Source organism: Vanellus vanellus (genome assembly GCF_965231255.1).
Source record: "Vanellus vanellus genome assembly, chromosome: 6".
NCBI classification, from domain to species: Eukaryota; Metazoa; Chordata; class Aves; order Charadriiformes; family Charadriidae; genus Vanellus; species Vanellus vanellus.
Genome location: NC_138911.1, coordinates 19,354,681 through 19,371,670, shown reverse-complemented (window position 1 = coordinate 19,371,670; position 16,990 = coordinate 19,354,681).

Genomic DNA, 16,990 nt, shown 5'->3' with positions numbered 1-16,990 from the left:
CTGTGTCTCAGTAAATCTCGTTTTAAAGGTGAATGAACGGGGCCATGAGCCTCAATGTGTCCCATCCCATCCTGCTGCTTCTGAGAATTGCAGGCTGGTTTTGAAGGATGACCGCTAGCAGTTTATCTGTGACTCCTTCCTCCTGGAGCTCTTGAATGGGGATGAGATACTGCTACTTTCATTTTGGATTCCACTGGTTGACAGGCAATCTACCATTTGCCTGCTGCAGATTGTTCTGGACTGATTCATGGGAGAGCCAAGGCTACGGAAGAGACAGGCATAGGCCAAAGATCACTCTTAGCTCTCTCCTGACCAGAGACCTCACCTGTTACTACTTTACTAGTTGGAGTCTTAGCTCTGGTTGGCTCCCTTGCTACAAAGAAAGGGATGAGAGAAAAGAATGGCTGAGTCTTGGGAAGGATTCTGGGCAAAGCATGTTGTGGTATCTCCTCAGAGGAGCCTTTCTTGTTCAGTGCCAAGACAACTCAGGCATGTAGAGCCTGATGGGTCGTAGTGGGAAAACTTTAGCCTGGATTTGAGTGTACACCTTCTTCCCACCCTCCACTGGTGACTCTTTTGCACCCAGGGTCAGCATTGGGCAAGGAGGTGGCATTTGTTGACCACCATTGTAATGGGTGTGCCAGGGCCTGGGCATCCATTGGATGGAAAGCATGCTTTCTACCCCAAACTGTCCTGAGGTGTAAACTAGAGACAAGTTGCCAGTTTCACTGCCTTCTGTTCCCCACACTGTGCATTCTCAGGGCACCACTGAAAAGGGAAGGAGTGTGTGTTAGCTTGTTTCTGATTGCTAGCTGTAGGGCAGGAAGACACAGATGACCGTACCCTAATGAAGGTCTGTGCCCCAGAGCCAAAACCCTGAAGTGGCAAGGGAGGAGGATGCAGTTGGGGTCACATGCAGGGTCATGTCCTAGGACCTGCCTGGATCCCAGGTGTCCCATGGCAAGGGTAGTGGGAATTGAGAACAAACACCAAAACTGAAGCCTGTGTGGGACATGCTGCTTAGGAGAGAATGGTGGGAGCTGGAAGGAGCAGGCAGAGGAGTAGGAAGGGCAGGAGGGAGCCTTACCAGGATGTGATGGTCTCAACCATGTTGAGGAGACAGTTGAGGAGGGGGAAGAAGCAGATAAGGCTGAGGTGACAGGTGAAGAGCTGGGGCTTGGAGACATCCTTGTCAGTGGAACTTCTGGGCTGCTGGCAGGGCTGGCCTCTCTCAGGACAGAGGTGCTGCTGGTGAATGTGGCAGGGGTAGTCTTCTGTGTGACCACATGCTGCACAACGTGTGGTTTCGTTGGTCTTCTGTGGGTGACAACTGCAGAGAGAAAAACACAGGTTGATTGAGGGTGGCAGGGCAAGAGTGGAAGGCAAAGGAAGTGGGTAATTCCCAGGCAGAAGCCCCAGGGTATGGGTTGGGGCAAGAAAGGCTGGACTAGACCCCACTGAGTCTTACTGGGCAAGAGGGCGAAATGGGCTAATGAATCCCTCCCAAAGAAATACGGGGCAAGAACTGGGCCTGAAGTGTGCCCTCTGACAATTCAGCACCCCCTGCCTCTTCCTGGAGCTCCTGAGGGAAGAAGAATCTCTCTGGATGTTCATGTCTCCCCTCCAAGGTGTTCCAGTCTGGGTAAGAACATCCCCTAGGAGATCTGGGGTAAGTGAAGCATAGTCTTAGGCCAAGGCAATCTCTCAGCTCCCTCTTACTCACCTACTGGGACTTGGTGGTGCAGAGTGGTTGCTTGGGTTCCCTCACTCTCTGTAATGGATATTATTAATGGTTGGGGGTTGGTAAGGTTCCTAGTTAAAGTGAGTTGTGATACTTCCTCAGAGGAAGCTGTAATTGCTGTCACAAGAAGACCCAGACGTGTGCACCCCAACAGTACTTTGTGGGAGATGCATGGATTGGGACAGTGTACACCTGCCCTCCCACTGCAGTATACTTCCACACACACACTGTCATAGCCTTTTGTGTTAGTTGCTAACCTAGCAGTTCATGTTGTCATACAGACTCAGAGGACACTGTCCTTGTTCGTCTATGAAGTACTGGACATCCTGAAGTGCAATTTCCTTTTTTCAATGTTCATTTTTGGGACAATTTGTTACAATGGCTAGGGGACACACATAGTGAGTTTTTGCCTAAATTTGGAGGAAGTGTAGAGTATGACCTCAAAGAGAAATGTTAGGTTTAAGATGGTATTTGGATGTCAGACGCAAGACACAAATTTTCAATTTTATCGCACTTCTTTAGTTATCCATGTACTTTTCTATCTATTTGCAGTGTTAAGACAACTAGTAAGAATGCTTTTTTTTTTTTTTTATAAGGACTACATAAACATATGTCCTGTGAGTGATGGCTTCACCTGGCAGATATCAAAAAGTCATATTTACCTACTGTTGTTTGTTTAGGCTGGCTGAACGCTGTGATCGGAGATGTGGTTTGAGTAGGTATTGAGGTGGTTGCCGTTTCCTTTTTGGTAGTGCTCTTGAAGGGTGGTATGGTGAATCTTACTTTTTCCGTCTCTGTTGAAGCTGCAGTTGAGGCAACAGGTGTTGGCTTTGGTTTAGTGGTCCTGGTTCTTTTTGTTGAGGTAGTTATGGAAGGGGTAGTGATGGTTGTAGTCATGTTTGGTGTGGTAAAAATTGATGTTGTGTGTTCTTTTGAAGTAAAGGAAAATAAATAATGTAAGTAATCAATTCATTGAATAGTTAAAAATAGATAAATTATGAAGAAGCTACCGTATTCCAGAGATCTCATTTTCACCCTTGATCTTTTGAATATTTTTCATGTAATTGTTTGTATTCATGTTCTCATAAGCTTGCCAAATCTTTCTCTACTCGTATTTGCTTTCTATTATCTCATACTTTTCTTTGTTCTCATTTTCTATGTTTTTCCTATATTAAATTATTTTTTATACAACTTTTTTTTTTTTTTTAAGTTAGCTTTGTTGTCACCTATCAGCTAAAGTCTGTATGGACTTTGCCCAAATGACAATTTCATTGGTTATTCTTATGTTCCATATCAGCCACAGTTTCAACTTTCTGTAATTTGTATTACAAATCTAAATAACATCATACTATAGGACTTCCCTTGTTCCAGTGCATAAATCCTCTGTCACAACAGCAGCCTTTGAAGTTGTTTTTTGACTCCTGTGGGACCTCTTTTTAACTTTGCTTTCCTGACAGCCTGGGTCCAGGATGGCTTATTAGTTAAAGTGCATGTTGGTAGGAAGCTACGTGTTTTTATGAGTCTCCACAAGCAATAGAATCAGAAAATAATTTATGTTGTAGGAGTCATCCTCCTGAGAGCAGGACTCTAGAATCCTAGATAAATCTGTTGCATTGATACTTGTGTGATTCTGCTTTGGAGCCTGCTTACATTAATTAGAGTTAATAGGTTGGGTGCTCTTTGAATATGACAGCATAACTGAACCTGTTGTGGAAAAGAGGCTGAAGCTGAGCTAATAAATCTGACTGGAGCTGAGCTGGCTCAGTACTTGTAGGACTTCTAATGTGCTTCCCAGATGAGTCACACAAGTGATTTTTGGTTGTATTTTTAACCTAGTGTCTACATCCTTTCTCTTTCCATGCACTTTTGATCTACACTTCTGAACATTTCTGATTTACAAACTCCTTTCTGAAAGCCTGCTTTGCCTACTTCATGATTTGGAGTCTTATTCTTGGGTGTTGAGACAGCTTGCAATGCTTTCCTAATAGAGTGATATCTCAACTATGTATTGAGTGGGTTTGCTATAATTTTAGACAGTAACACTAAAAACCTACCAGTTGTTGACTTTGTTGTGACAAGAGGTGATACTGATGAAGTTCTTGGAACTGTGATTTTTGAGGTTATTGTTGGATTTGTAGACTCAGTTGATACAGTAGCTACAGAAGAAGAAATACTAGGTACTGTTGGTAAGGTACTTGTGGTAGAGCTTCTTGTAACTTTAGGCTGTGTTGTTACTAAGAGAAAAAAATAATTACAGAATAAGAAATAGTTCTTGATAATCTATTGATAACATACCTATATAAATTGAAAATTATTTTTTGAAGTAAAACCACTATCTCTATAAATATTAGTAGTAACTACTATCAAAACCCATTACCTTTTAGAGGAGACATTTGACAGAAGTCATCCATCTACTCCTTTGCTATTATGTGCAGTGAATACAATAAACAGGAATTCTTAAAGAAGCTTTATACATTTTTCTTTATCACTTTAAAGTGAATTTGGTATAAATACTTGTGCATAGCAGCAGAGATGGAATTGTATTTTATTATTCACACAGCCAACAGTGTAATGTTTTCCCAATACCATCTGTCTTCAGGGAAATTAATGGAATTTCTAACAAATTTAAGATAAGTACATATAGATTCCTTTCCTGGGACAGGCTATAGGATTTTGGTATACTTAGTCATACATTTCCACGAAGACCTTCTTAAATTGTCAACATGTTATATGGCCAGTAACCACTAAGAACCATGATGGAATTTTTGAGGGATTTTGTGCATCATAGAATCGTAGAATGGTTTGGGTTGGAAGGGGCCTTTAAAGGTCATCTAGTCCAAGCCCTCTGCAATAAGCAGGGACACCTTCAACCAGATCGGGTTGCTCAGAGCCCCGTCCAACCTGACGTTGAATGTTTCCAGGGATGGGGCATCTACCACCGCTCTGGGCAACCTCTTCCAGTGTTTCACCACCCTCAGTGTAAAAAAATTTCTTCCTTATACGTAGTATGAATCTACCCTCTTTTAGTTTAAAACCTTGTCCTCTCACTACAGGCCCTACTAAAAAGTCTGTCCCCACCTTTCTTATAAGCCCCCTTTAAGTACTGAGAGGCCACAATAAGGTCTCCCCAGAGCCTTCTCTTTGCCAGGCTGAACAACCCCAACTCTCTCAGCCTGTCCTCATAGGAGAGACGTTCCATCCCTCTGATCATTTTTTGTGACCCTCCTCTGGACCCAATCCAACAGGTCCATGTCTTTCCTGTACTGTACTGAGGGCTCCACAGCTGGATGCAGTACTCCAGGTGGGGTCTCACCAGCGTGGAGTAGTGGGGCAGAATCACCTCCCCCACCCTGCTGGCCACTCTTCTTTTGATGCAGCCCAGGGTACAGTTGGCTTTCTGGGTTGCTAGTGCACATTGCCAGGCCAAGTCCAGCTTTTCATGTACCAGTACCCTCAAGTCCTTCTCGGTAGGGCTGTTCTCAATCCTTTTGTCCCCCAGCCTGTGCTGATACTGGTGATTGCTTCAACCCACGTGCAGAACCCTGCAGTTGGCCTTGTTGAACCTCAGAAGTTCACATAAGCCCAATTCTTGAGCTTGTCCAGGTCTCTCAGAATGGCATCCCATCTCTCAGGAATGTCAACTGCACCACTCAGCTTGGTGTCATCTATAAATTTGCTGAGAGTGTGCTTGATCTGACTGTCCATCAGAGTCAAGATAGAAGTCCTTATTGACTAACAGAGATATTTCATTACTGATATCTGGAAGTGCCTCAGTACACTCAAGAAACACTGTCTCTCAACAATCTTTTTTCTTAATATGTCTAAAAGATATATCTGGTAAAATTTTTGTGATAAGTATGATACTAATTTATTTTTCATCATTGTAACTTATGCATATGAAACTGGTGATGCCACTATATCACACAAAAAAGGATATTACCTCGGAAACACTTATCAGGACAGGTATCAGTGTGTAAATACTAGTTTGGTCAACTACGTAAACTAACCTGTTGAAGGTGAAGATGTTTCAGGTGTGGTACTAGTGCTTTCATATCCTGTTGTGTAAAGGTAGAACAGGTTAAGTTTGTGAATGAAAGCATATTAAAATAATCCAAATAAGCCAAATTTCATATTGGATTCTAGGGGTTGTGTTAGTAATATATTCCTGAAAATGCGCAATATTACATATCTCAGTGGTAAAGTTCACATCAAAGGACTTAAACAATGACAATCAATACATCTCATTACATAGTAATAATGAACATGAGTAAGTTTTTGCTACCCTTCTTTTGATTTTTATGTTTAAGGGCACCCCACTTTTCATGGATAATGGAAACATGGGTTTTTGTATGTAAAGGAGATCACTAGCTGACATCCTGGTTACATAGGTTAGAATTCTGTAATATGAGAAAAATTGTCCTTGACTTTTTTTTTTACATCTGCATGAAAATCCAAACTGTGCAGACAGAGTCTATCCAAAACATTATTTAACAAGATAGGTTTTCACTGAAGTAAACCATATGGTAATAAACCTTAAGTTAAAACAATTTTAAAGAAAATCTCTTAAGAAGAGATTTGCTAAGAAGAGTCCATTAGCTAGGTCTGATCTTATTATATATGTCCTCTTTTTTAATGAAAGGTGTTGAATATATCTGAGACCCACAGCTCTGCTGGGGCAGCCCCTCACGTATATCAGAACACCAATACACTTTCAGGAAGACCCACATTTTGAAAAGTACTCACATTTACAATGAACATAACTTTTCATGTTGCTAACTAACATCAGTCAGGTTCATCCAGCTTCTGTATTATAGCATTTCCTATGCTAATCTTTCTTTTAACTAGTTCTTTTCATTACTTTATTTACCAACTGAAGTTTTACATACTAGCAGTACAGATAATAGGGTTATTTTGATTGAAAGTTATGTTAGATGAACACTCATTATTAACATAGAATAGTTTGGGTTGGAAGGGACCTTTAAAGGTCATCTAGTCCAATCCTCCTGCAATGAGCAGGGACACCTTCAACTAGATCAGGTTGCTCAGAGCCCCGTCCAACCTGACTTTGAATGTTTCCAGGGATGGGGCATCTACCACCACTCTGGGCAACCTCTTCCAGTATTTCATCTTTAATTAAGAGGTACTAGGAAAAATACCTTCTTTGAGAATATACAAATGTTTCAGTATTGTTTTCCAGTTACAGTAGAGAAAGAGTATATAGGTTGCTGCTTACCACATGGCATGCATCTTTCCTTCTCATGGTCAAAGTATTCATCATGAGAGCAATTGTAACAGCCTGAAAAAAGGGGAAGAGAAGTTTCTTTTACATTTCTCAGACAACATCATTTAATTAATACTATTTATAATCTGATACCTTACATTTCTGTTATTAAAAGTTTTATCGATTGCAACATCATCTATTCAGGTAAGCATTTCCAATGCATTTCCTTTCTCAGAAGAAGGGTCTGTCTATGTAGTAATTTTTTTGATTTCTCCAACTATATCCATTTGTCTAATAAGACTACTAACTGCTCTCTCCACATGTTTTCTTACCTAAGTACAGTGTATTCTTTTGATTTGGTGCAAGTCATAAAACTTCTCCTCAAGATAGGTTGAGCTCAATATAAAGCTAGATGTAGTACAGCTACTGAATTGATTATGTATCTAAAGTAGTAGTAGTAAGGTAAAGATCAGCAAAACTGCTTCAAAAATGGCATCAGTTAGAATACCATGACTGATTTAAAAAATAACATTGAAAATAATTACTATGTTACAGTTTCCTGGTTTACACTAGTATGGCTTATTACCTTCAATGTTGACATATTTGTAGTTTTGATTTGGACAATTACAAGGCCTGTAATGCCAGGTGCAGTTGTCATTCTTGTAGCCATAGGAATAAGCATCACCATTTCCTGTTTTTTTATGAGAATTGTAATACTCACAATAGACAGCTAAAAAAGGTAAAAGTAAGAGAGAAATCAGCATTTTTCAAATTAATGGCATGTTATTTTCAAAGGACTAAGGGGAAGACAAAATTAATAAACAGTTTGAATCAAAAATTTCGTCACTGAAGTTATCAGCTTCTGATGTAAATTGAAATTTAGGCTTCAGTGAAGTCAGTTTCCTTTTTGCAAATGCACTATGCAGGCATTTCCACAATTTTTAATGCATAATATAGTGAAATGTTGAAAAGAAATCATCAAAGATGACAACTCTAGCATCGATTTATAACATACTCATTCTCTTTTTTCCTTCATATACGGTGTTCTGGAATACCTTGGTATCTTTTCCCTGTTTTACAGTGTTCCAGCCAACACAGCTGTCTTTATTTCCTTGACTTGCACACAGAAGGTGATTTCATCATAGCTAAAATTAAACATATTTTTTTACAGCTTCATACTCCCTCTGCTGACAAACTGACAGTTCACTATACAGCGACAGAAGAAGAAACAGCCTGCCTTCTGTTACCACATTATCTTCTCTCTCGTTACTCCGTGGTGAAAAGAGATAGAATATTTTGGTTAATTTAGCATAAATGAAAACTACAGATTTCAAAACCTAGGTCACTGAAGTCAGCTATTTTCCCATAAAGAAAATGCAACTTAGGAGGTGCTTATTAAGCATTACCTATGTTGCTATATTAATAATACTCACTGTATCAATAATAATCTTTTAAACCTGTTTAAAGAGAGCTTAAAGAAACTTACGACAGAACTCAGGGGTCCTCCAGTCAATGCAGATACCTTTATCTAAGCATGCCATAGCATATACTGCAATGGCATCGCACATGCATTCACAGTCCCCTCCAATGTCACAACCACAAGAGTCTCGAACACAGGCCTCATAATAGGGCATACGATTCACCTGCATTGGAAAATGAAGTAATGAATTTTCTAGGATTCTTTTGTGCCAATTTGTTAAGAAGCTATTTTTTCCTATTTTTTCTAAATTCATGCTAGTCCTGCACATATTGTGTATAGTCAGCTAAAAAAAAACATGCAACCCCCCACATTCATTCAGGCACAAGTGTCTAAGTTTGTCAGCTGTGCACCCTCCATGGATATGGATGAGCACTGCAGCACTATCCACATTTCTCGCTTGTTTTCACCTCCTGAAAGTGAATGTTTTCCTTCAGAAGGCCTGGTTCTGATGAACCTTGTGGTATTTTCATTTCGACAAAGTGGGCAATTTAAAAAAAAAAGGGGGGTCGATGATATCTTGCTCTTGGACTGATCTGCATCTTCTAAATAGTGCTGTTGATTTACTGATGATAACAAGTGTTTTCAGGCTTTTAGTATTCTAACAAAGGCTAAATGGTTTTAAAAGAGTAAACAGTGCATTGATCAGTGCTATGTATCATGAACAGATTGACTAATTTCTGGTACTTTTTCACGCTGATATTTTTAACTAATCAGTTAAGGCCATACTTAGCTTTTATGCTTACAAAAGGGCTGGTGAAGTGCAAATATGAAAAGATGCAGATTAACATAAATGAGAGCCCCAAAACATTTTTTATATATTTTATTAAAACATAGCCATAAAACTTTATATATATATATATTATTAATATATATATTATTAAAGCACTTTGGGGAAGAGAAAATCAAGTGTTGGAGTGTTAGCATTTTGGTAGAATACAGATTGTGCCTATAAATAAAAAGAAAGCCAAATCAATTCTTACCTTATTGTGACAGGCAGAAAAGACTTGGCTGTTGATAATGGAACACGTCTTTTCTGCCCATGCTTTACGATAAGGGTTCTTGCTACAGGGGTCCACTACAAAGTATACATCCCCACAGAGAGGATTCTCTTTCCAAGAATTGACAAATTCCAATTCATTTGATGCCACGTATTTGCTTCGAGTTTCAAAATCATCCTTCATATTGCCATTATAGTTCCCACACAAACCGCATATAGTTTCCTAGTTTAAATGAAAGCAGCAATGTCATGCCAGTTCAGCAAGTTACAATTACTTGCCTTCCCTTTTGATTACTGACAGTTTCCTGTGCTTTTTTAGTGCATGTGATCTACAAATACTCTCTCGTACATTCTTAGCACCTTGTGCATGAAGTTCTGTCCACCAGTGGATGAATGTGTTTCTCCTCTAAAATGTAAACTGTTATAATTTAGAGATCAAATTCAACCATACAGTTGTATCGAATACAAGCACTTCGCTCAAAAATTTCCTGCATGCAGTAGGATAATCACTTAAAAATCAGTCTCCAGTGAAAATATCTGCTGGTTTGGAGATAATGATGAAAATTAATTGCTAGTAGCATCTCTGAAAAACCTTTGCCATCATATAGAGTCAAGGCAACTGTCATCAAACGTGCAGTTCAATCTGAATTGAAGGACAGTTTACTGAGGAAGTTATTCTGCAATACCTGTGTTTCTCTAGAGATCTTGATGAAGAAGTTCATGTGCTTATTCCAGATGAGGGTCATGTTGTATTTTTGTGGGATAATAATATCAAACATCAGATGAAGGGCGTTCTTTTTCACGTTATATCTTACTCCAGGATTTTCCCCAGAAATAGTGAAGGTTTCATCTCGCAGTATGAATGTCAAATTCTGGAATAAAATTTATCTGGATGTTAGAATGTAGCAAGTTTCAGTATTTTCCTTACTCTGTGTCACATCATTGCATTTGATCAGATGCTGTGCTATTACAGACTGTCTTGACATTACCACTTATTTTTGAAAAGTCCTGGCAGACAGAAGTCCCCGGTCAATGGGAAAAGGGAAACACTGCACCCATTTTTAAAAAGGTTAGAAAGGAGGACCCTGGGAACTGCCAGCCTGTCAGCCTCACCTCTGTGCCTGGGAATATCATGGAACTGATCCTCCTAGATGCTATGCTAAGGCAATATGGAGGACAGGAAGGTGATTCAAGACAGCCAGCATGGCTTCACCAAGGGCAGGTCCTGCCTTCTGTGATGGAGTGACTACATCAGTGGACAAGGGAAGAGCTATGGATGTCATCTATCTGGACTTCTGTAAGGCCTTTGACATAGTCCCCCACAACATCCTTCTCTCTATATTGGAGAGATATGGATTTGATGGGGAGAGATATGGGTTTGACTGCTGGATGAGGAATTGGTTGGATGGTAACATCCAGAGAGTAGCAGTCAAGGGCTCAATGTCTGGACAGATGAGTGGTGTTTAATATCTTCATCAATGACACAGACAGCAGGAATGAGCGCACCCTCAGCAAATTTGCAGATGGCACCGAGATGTGTAGTGTGGCTGACACGCCTGAGGGACAGGATGCCATCCAGAGGTACCTGGACAAGCTCAAGAAGTGGGCCTACAAGGTTTAACAAGGCCAAGTACAAAGTCCTGTACCTGGGTTGGGGCCACCCCCGGTATCAATACAGGCTGGGGGACAAAAGGATTGAGAACAGCCCTACCGAGAAGGACTTGAGGGTACTGGTACATGAAAAGCTGGACTTGGCCTGGCAATGTGCACTAGCAACCCAGAAAGCCAACTGTATCCTGGGCTGCATCAAAAGAAGAGTGGCTAGCAGGGTGGGGGAGGTGATTCTGCCCCACTACTCCACGCTGGTGAGACCCCACCTGGAGTACTACATCCAGCTGTGGAGCCCTCAGTACAGGAAAGACATGGACCTGTTGGATTGGGTCCAGAGGAGGGTCACAAAAAATGATCAGAGGGATGGAACGCCTCTCCTATGAGGACAGGCTGAGAGAGTTGGGGTTGTTCAGCCTGGCAAAGAGAAGGCTCTGGGGAGACCTTATTGTGGCCTCTCAGTACTTAAAGGACGCTTATAAGAAAGGTGGGGACAGACTTTTTAGTAGGGCCTGTAGTGAGAGGACAAGGTTTTAAACTAAAAGAGGGTAGATTCATACTACGTATAAGGAAGAAATTTTTTACACTGAGGGTGGTGAAACACTGGAAGAGGTTGCCCAGAGTGGTGGTAGATGCCCCATCCCTGGAAACATTCAAAGTCAGGTTGGACGGGGCTCTGAGCAACCCGATCTGGTTGAAGGTGTCCCTGCTTATTGCAGAGGGGTTGGACTAGATGACCTTTAAAGGCCCCTTCCAACCCAAACCACTCTATGATTCTATTATATTCTATGATTCTATTTTACAGACTGTTTTACCCCCTTGGAATTATTTTGTATGCTTATTCAGATCCTCATGGGAAACAAAAATATCTGTCATTGTTCTACCCTTGTTGTTAGGTGTGCTAGCATTCTGACTGCATTCGGTGGGAATAATATCATCATCTACATGCAGCCAGCAGAATAGAGGACGTATGTTTTCATGTGTTCCTAAGAATAATCAAAAAGTTATAAAGCAAATAGCACTGTCTTGAGCTCTTTCACTATCTCCCACCTTCATGTGTATTCTTATAACTTTATTTCTGTCACACTGCAGTGTTTCAACAGAAAGATTTGGCTGGAGAATGGATTTATGAAACTGGATCCTAAGCAAACAAACTTTTGCGGCACTGCACTGACCAAGTGAAACTGCCAGTATTTAGTCAGTAATGTGGCAAAAGTGTACTGCTTGTAGTGACTGTTCCTTGGGATAAAATCTCATCTGTTCAATATTCTTCTCTTTGTCAGATAATGAAGGACTCTAAGATGATCTGATACTACTGGGCATTACTGTCCCACAGAACTGAGAAGAGTAAAACTTGCCCACTTCTGGAAGATGTCACACAGCAGTGGAAAAGAGGTAACTGCTCATTGCTGTAGTTTCATGGATATATCTCAGGTAAGATCTGGATATATTTTGAATTGCAGATATTACCTGGACTTAGGGAAACTTGGAGAGATTTTGATAATCATCCATGATGAGAATTCCTCAATTTTATGCTATTGTTTTCCTGACTTTGGCAGGGGGCGAATTCAGTATCTTTTGACTGAGCCACTGAGTCAGTAAAATTCAAAATTTTACAGGTTCTACATAGGCAAGAAGTTTAGGGACTGAAACATTGACATGGGAATTGAAAAAAGAAATGATGGCAATTCCTACTAAAATGGAAGTTTAGGATGTAATTTTACTGACAAGACATCACTTCAAAGACCCAGCTAAAGCTGCCAAAAGAGAAGCAAACATGGTCTTAAAATACCTATTGAGCTGGATAACAGCAGAATGAAGATCTTACCCCAAGGTAAATGCTGATGGATCTGGAGCACGTAACCCCTGATTTCCCACAGATGACATTCTCAGTAACAATTTTGAAAGAGGAAACAGGTCTATTAACACTGCAGCCATCCTAAAAAAAATTAAAACAAACCACAAAGAGCACAAAGACCCAATAGACACTGTGTCTGGAGTCTTCCAACTTCAAACATAAAAGCATAAAAAATTAAAGAAAGCTTAACAATGTCATGACTCTGATTCTGCCTGTTCTGGGAGCTGATGACCTCTGATTTGGTAGTCAAACTGACATCGCTTCCCTAAAAGATATGGTTGACCAGTATGGAATACATATGTATCAATGGCTATTTAAACATGTTACTAAATCTAAAATTGGTTGTAATTGCACGTAAAAACTGTTTTGAGAATTAAAATCTTTTCATCTCAAGTATTGAAATAAGCAGAAAATATAAAACCACAATAAGTATTTATAAAGAGTCAAAGCGCCCTATTGGTTATAGATGCATCCTAGGATATTTTCATTAGCCATTTAAATCAAGCTATTTCTTGATGCTAAGATACTGCCAAAGTAAGCAGTAAGAGGTAGATTACCATAGCTAATATGTATTCACAGTTGCCATCAAACACAAAACGCTGTCCATCAAAAGTGGTGATGTGGCCTTCTCCATACAGATTACATGTTGAGGAACACTTTGATTTCTGAACACATTTCCATTTGCCTTTTGTACAAGAGCTGGGAGTGAGAAGAGAAATCGTATTCAGATTTCAATGAAATGCCACCTTAACCTACTTCTTTTTCTATACATGCACTTTTACAGATAAAATGTTCATTTAGTTGACTTGTGTACACTGTGACCAAGTTACAAGTAATGTAAGATCCATAACTAAAGGTTATGGACTGCCTAGAAAATTAATTCACGATAAAGAAGAAATCTTAAGCCTTTTTTGCTCTTTTTCATGAAAGAAAGAATATAAAACTCATTTATTTTTGCTCTTAATGAGAACAGTTCTGTGTACTTTGGGTGGTGGTTTTTTAATATTAGAGTAGTAACTGGAAAGGGAATAAAGTACTTTGAAAATGCTGCTAAAGAGATTAAAACAATCTTTTGTGGGGGGTTGCTTTCATCTGCAGAAAAGAAGGAAGATTTTGCCCTGGTCTTTGTTGAGGTGGAGTTGTTAATCCTTGACCTTATGTAGTTTATATTTACAGGGCCTACTGAATGGCCTTATTCCTGGATGTGCCTATGGCAGAAATTATCCCTGAAGCCAGTACCATGACTCATTTGTCTATACATGTATATTGTCAAATGTTAAGCTTCTCTTTATGACCTCTGTGCTTTGTCACCGTATTCCTTCCATTCAGCTGTTGCTGTTTCCTACTTTCCTGTCAACTAAATGCTTTTGTTATGTAGTTGTACAGTTTAGTGAAACAGAGGTTCCGCAACAAAAAACTGTGTGATTCTTACCAGATCTCACATTCAGTTTGGATCTGTTCACCTTTTCCATAAGCAAGACCACCATATTCACATGGACACTCCTCAGCTGGAACACATCTGCCATCGAGATTTTCATATAGCCCATCAGCACAGACACAGCCTGATTCACATTTAGTGGGTATCTGGTAATGATCAATAAGTTGCAAAACGAAAAGAAGCATGAGACATCTTTTATCTTGTATATGAATGGTGTCGAGTGAACTTGTCCTAAGTTCTAGTTTTGACTTGATTTCAGTTTTGTAATTTTCTTTGTACTAATATACTAGTCAATTAAACTAGTTTCACTGAAGTTGTCAGATATACCTGTTTTGTGAGATATTAAACATACTTGAAGATTCTGAAAAATTTATCTTTCATTACTACCAATCTTTCAAACAAAGCACAACAGAAGAAAGCTTATTCTAGGAAGCTTATTAGAATTCTTCCAATTAGTCTGTTTCCTTAATACAAAGGCGTAAGATAACCCCATCAGGACAGAGCAGAAGGCCACCTAGCCTAGGTCTCCTGCATCCTGTGACCATCAGCAGCAGACAGTTGGGAAAGCTTATGGAGTACCTGAGCCAGAGGCAATAGCCATGTAGTTAAAAACCCTTAATGGATATTTATTCTATTTATTTAATATAATCTCATTCATTAATTAATGCAATTTAATTCCTGTAATCTCTTCTTGAATATATGTAAATTTTTAGTGTCCACAGTCTGTGGAAAAAAGTCTGATCTTTAATTGTATCGTGTTAGAAAAAGTACCTCCTTTCCTTTTACTAGAAGGAACATAGTCAAGTTCTGAGTAACAACTAGACCATTCTTCCTCTCTCAAGAGGACAAATATCCCAGAACTGTGAAACTCACACATTCAATTCCTGTAGCCAGCATCTGACAGGTAGGGGCACATGCAGCTCCATATTTGTTTTCTAAAGTGTCAGAACATGATACATATTTCTTAGGAGCTTTGCAGCTTTCTAGGAAAAAGGAGGAAAAAATTGGAGAGATTGTGAAGTAGCAATTTTACAACATAGGGGAAAGGAATATGCTTCTAAGTAAACCATATCAGACCCATACCTGCAGGATTTTGAGGTTTGCCTGTGCAACTTAGTCTCCCATTAACGCAGTAGCTAGGGGAAAAAATAAAAGGAATTTCAATGCAATTCTCTCCTTTTTTTTTTTTTTTTTTAAATGGCTTCATGTTTCTCACCATTGGAAATATTTCATTTATGTTACTAGCTCCTCTCCATTCTTCAAAATGGAATGGGAGTCAACTTGCCTCTCTTTACTTTTTGTAGTATACAGTAACATCAGTTTTGAAAGTGACTATTATGACGGCCTATCAAGTCATCCTTCAGGTTTGTATACAGCCGTCCAGATGCTGTTGACAAAATCTCCTACTAGGAATAATCAGATCTTACCTATTTCTAATTTTTTTCCTTAATATTTTGAAGCTTAAGTCAAGTAAAATGTTTTTTGTTCATTTAAGAGTTTTTGTATTTTAGGAAAGGGCAAAAGAGATGTCTTAAAAAATAAACCTTTGCTATTAAAAGAAAGGAGACTGTACTGATTTTGGCTGGAACGGAGTTAATTTTCTTCATAGCAGCTTGATGGTGCCAGGTTTTGGATTTGTGACCAAAGCAGTGTTGATAACACAATGTTGTTTTAGCTGAACAATGTCCAGGCCATCTCTGCTTCCTGCACTGCCCTGTGAGCGAGGAAGCTGGGAATGCACAAGAAGGTGGGAGGGGACACAGCAGGACAGCTGACCTGAACTGACCAAAGAGATATTCCATACTATACAACGTCATGCTCAGCAACAAAAGCTCAGGTAAAGAAGGAGGAAGGAGGAATGTTCAGAGTTATGGCGCTTGTCTTCCCGAGTAACCATTATGCATGACAAAGTCATGCTTTCCTGGAAATGTCTAAACATCTGCCTGCTGACAGGAAGTAGTGAATTAATTCCTTACCTAGCTTTTATTGCGCATGCCACTTTGCTTATTAAATAAGCTTATTTTTGCTTATTAATAAAGTTCTTAAACTGTCTTTATCTCAGCCCACACATTTTCCTGCCTTTGCCCTTCTGATTCTCTTCTGCATCCAGCTGAAGTGGAGTGAGCAAGCAGCTGTGTCGTGCTTAGCTGCTTACTGCCATTAACCCTCAACAGAGACATAAGAAGACCCCTCGTCTCCATTTTCAGTTTGTTAATCTTTAAATTTGACACACTTACCAGGTAATCCCACCAGTTATTATTGACTGGTCAGGCAAGATGTACTTTCTATCTTCTAAATAACAGGGACAATGAGATTTTCGAACACACTCATTCTTGTGGTTCAAGTACATTCCTTTAGGACAATGGCAGCCTTCAATAGGGATGTCAGTTGGATGACATTCCAGGGCTCGGTTGGAGAGTGACAAGCATGTCCTGTCACATGCCTGAGTGTTGTAGCTGAATGTTTGATTGCCAGTACAAGTAATGGCTGTAAACCAGACAAGAGTGTATGTTAAACTTCATTTACTTATCCTCTTCCTTGTGAATGATAACTGCGCTTATAATGTGCTGCATATGCTGTATCAACAGCTTCAATGTTTAATGTTTCCTATTGCTTCTTTTCCTGTGGATGTGGAGCTCTAGCAGAA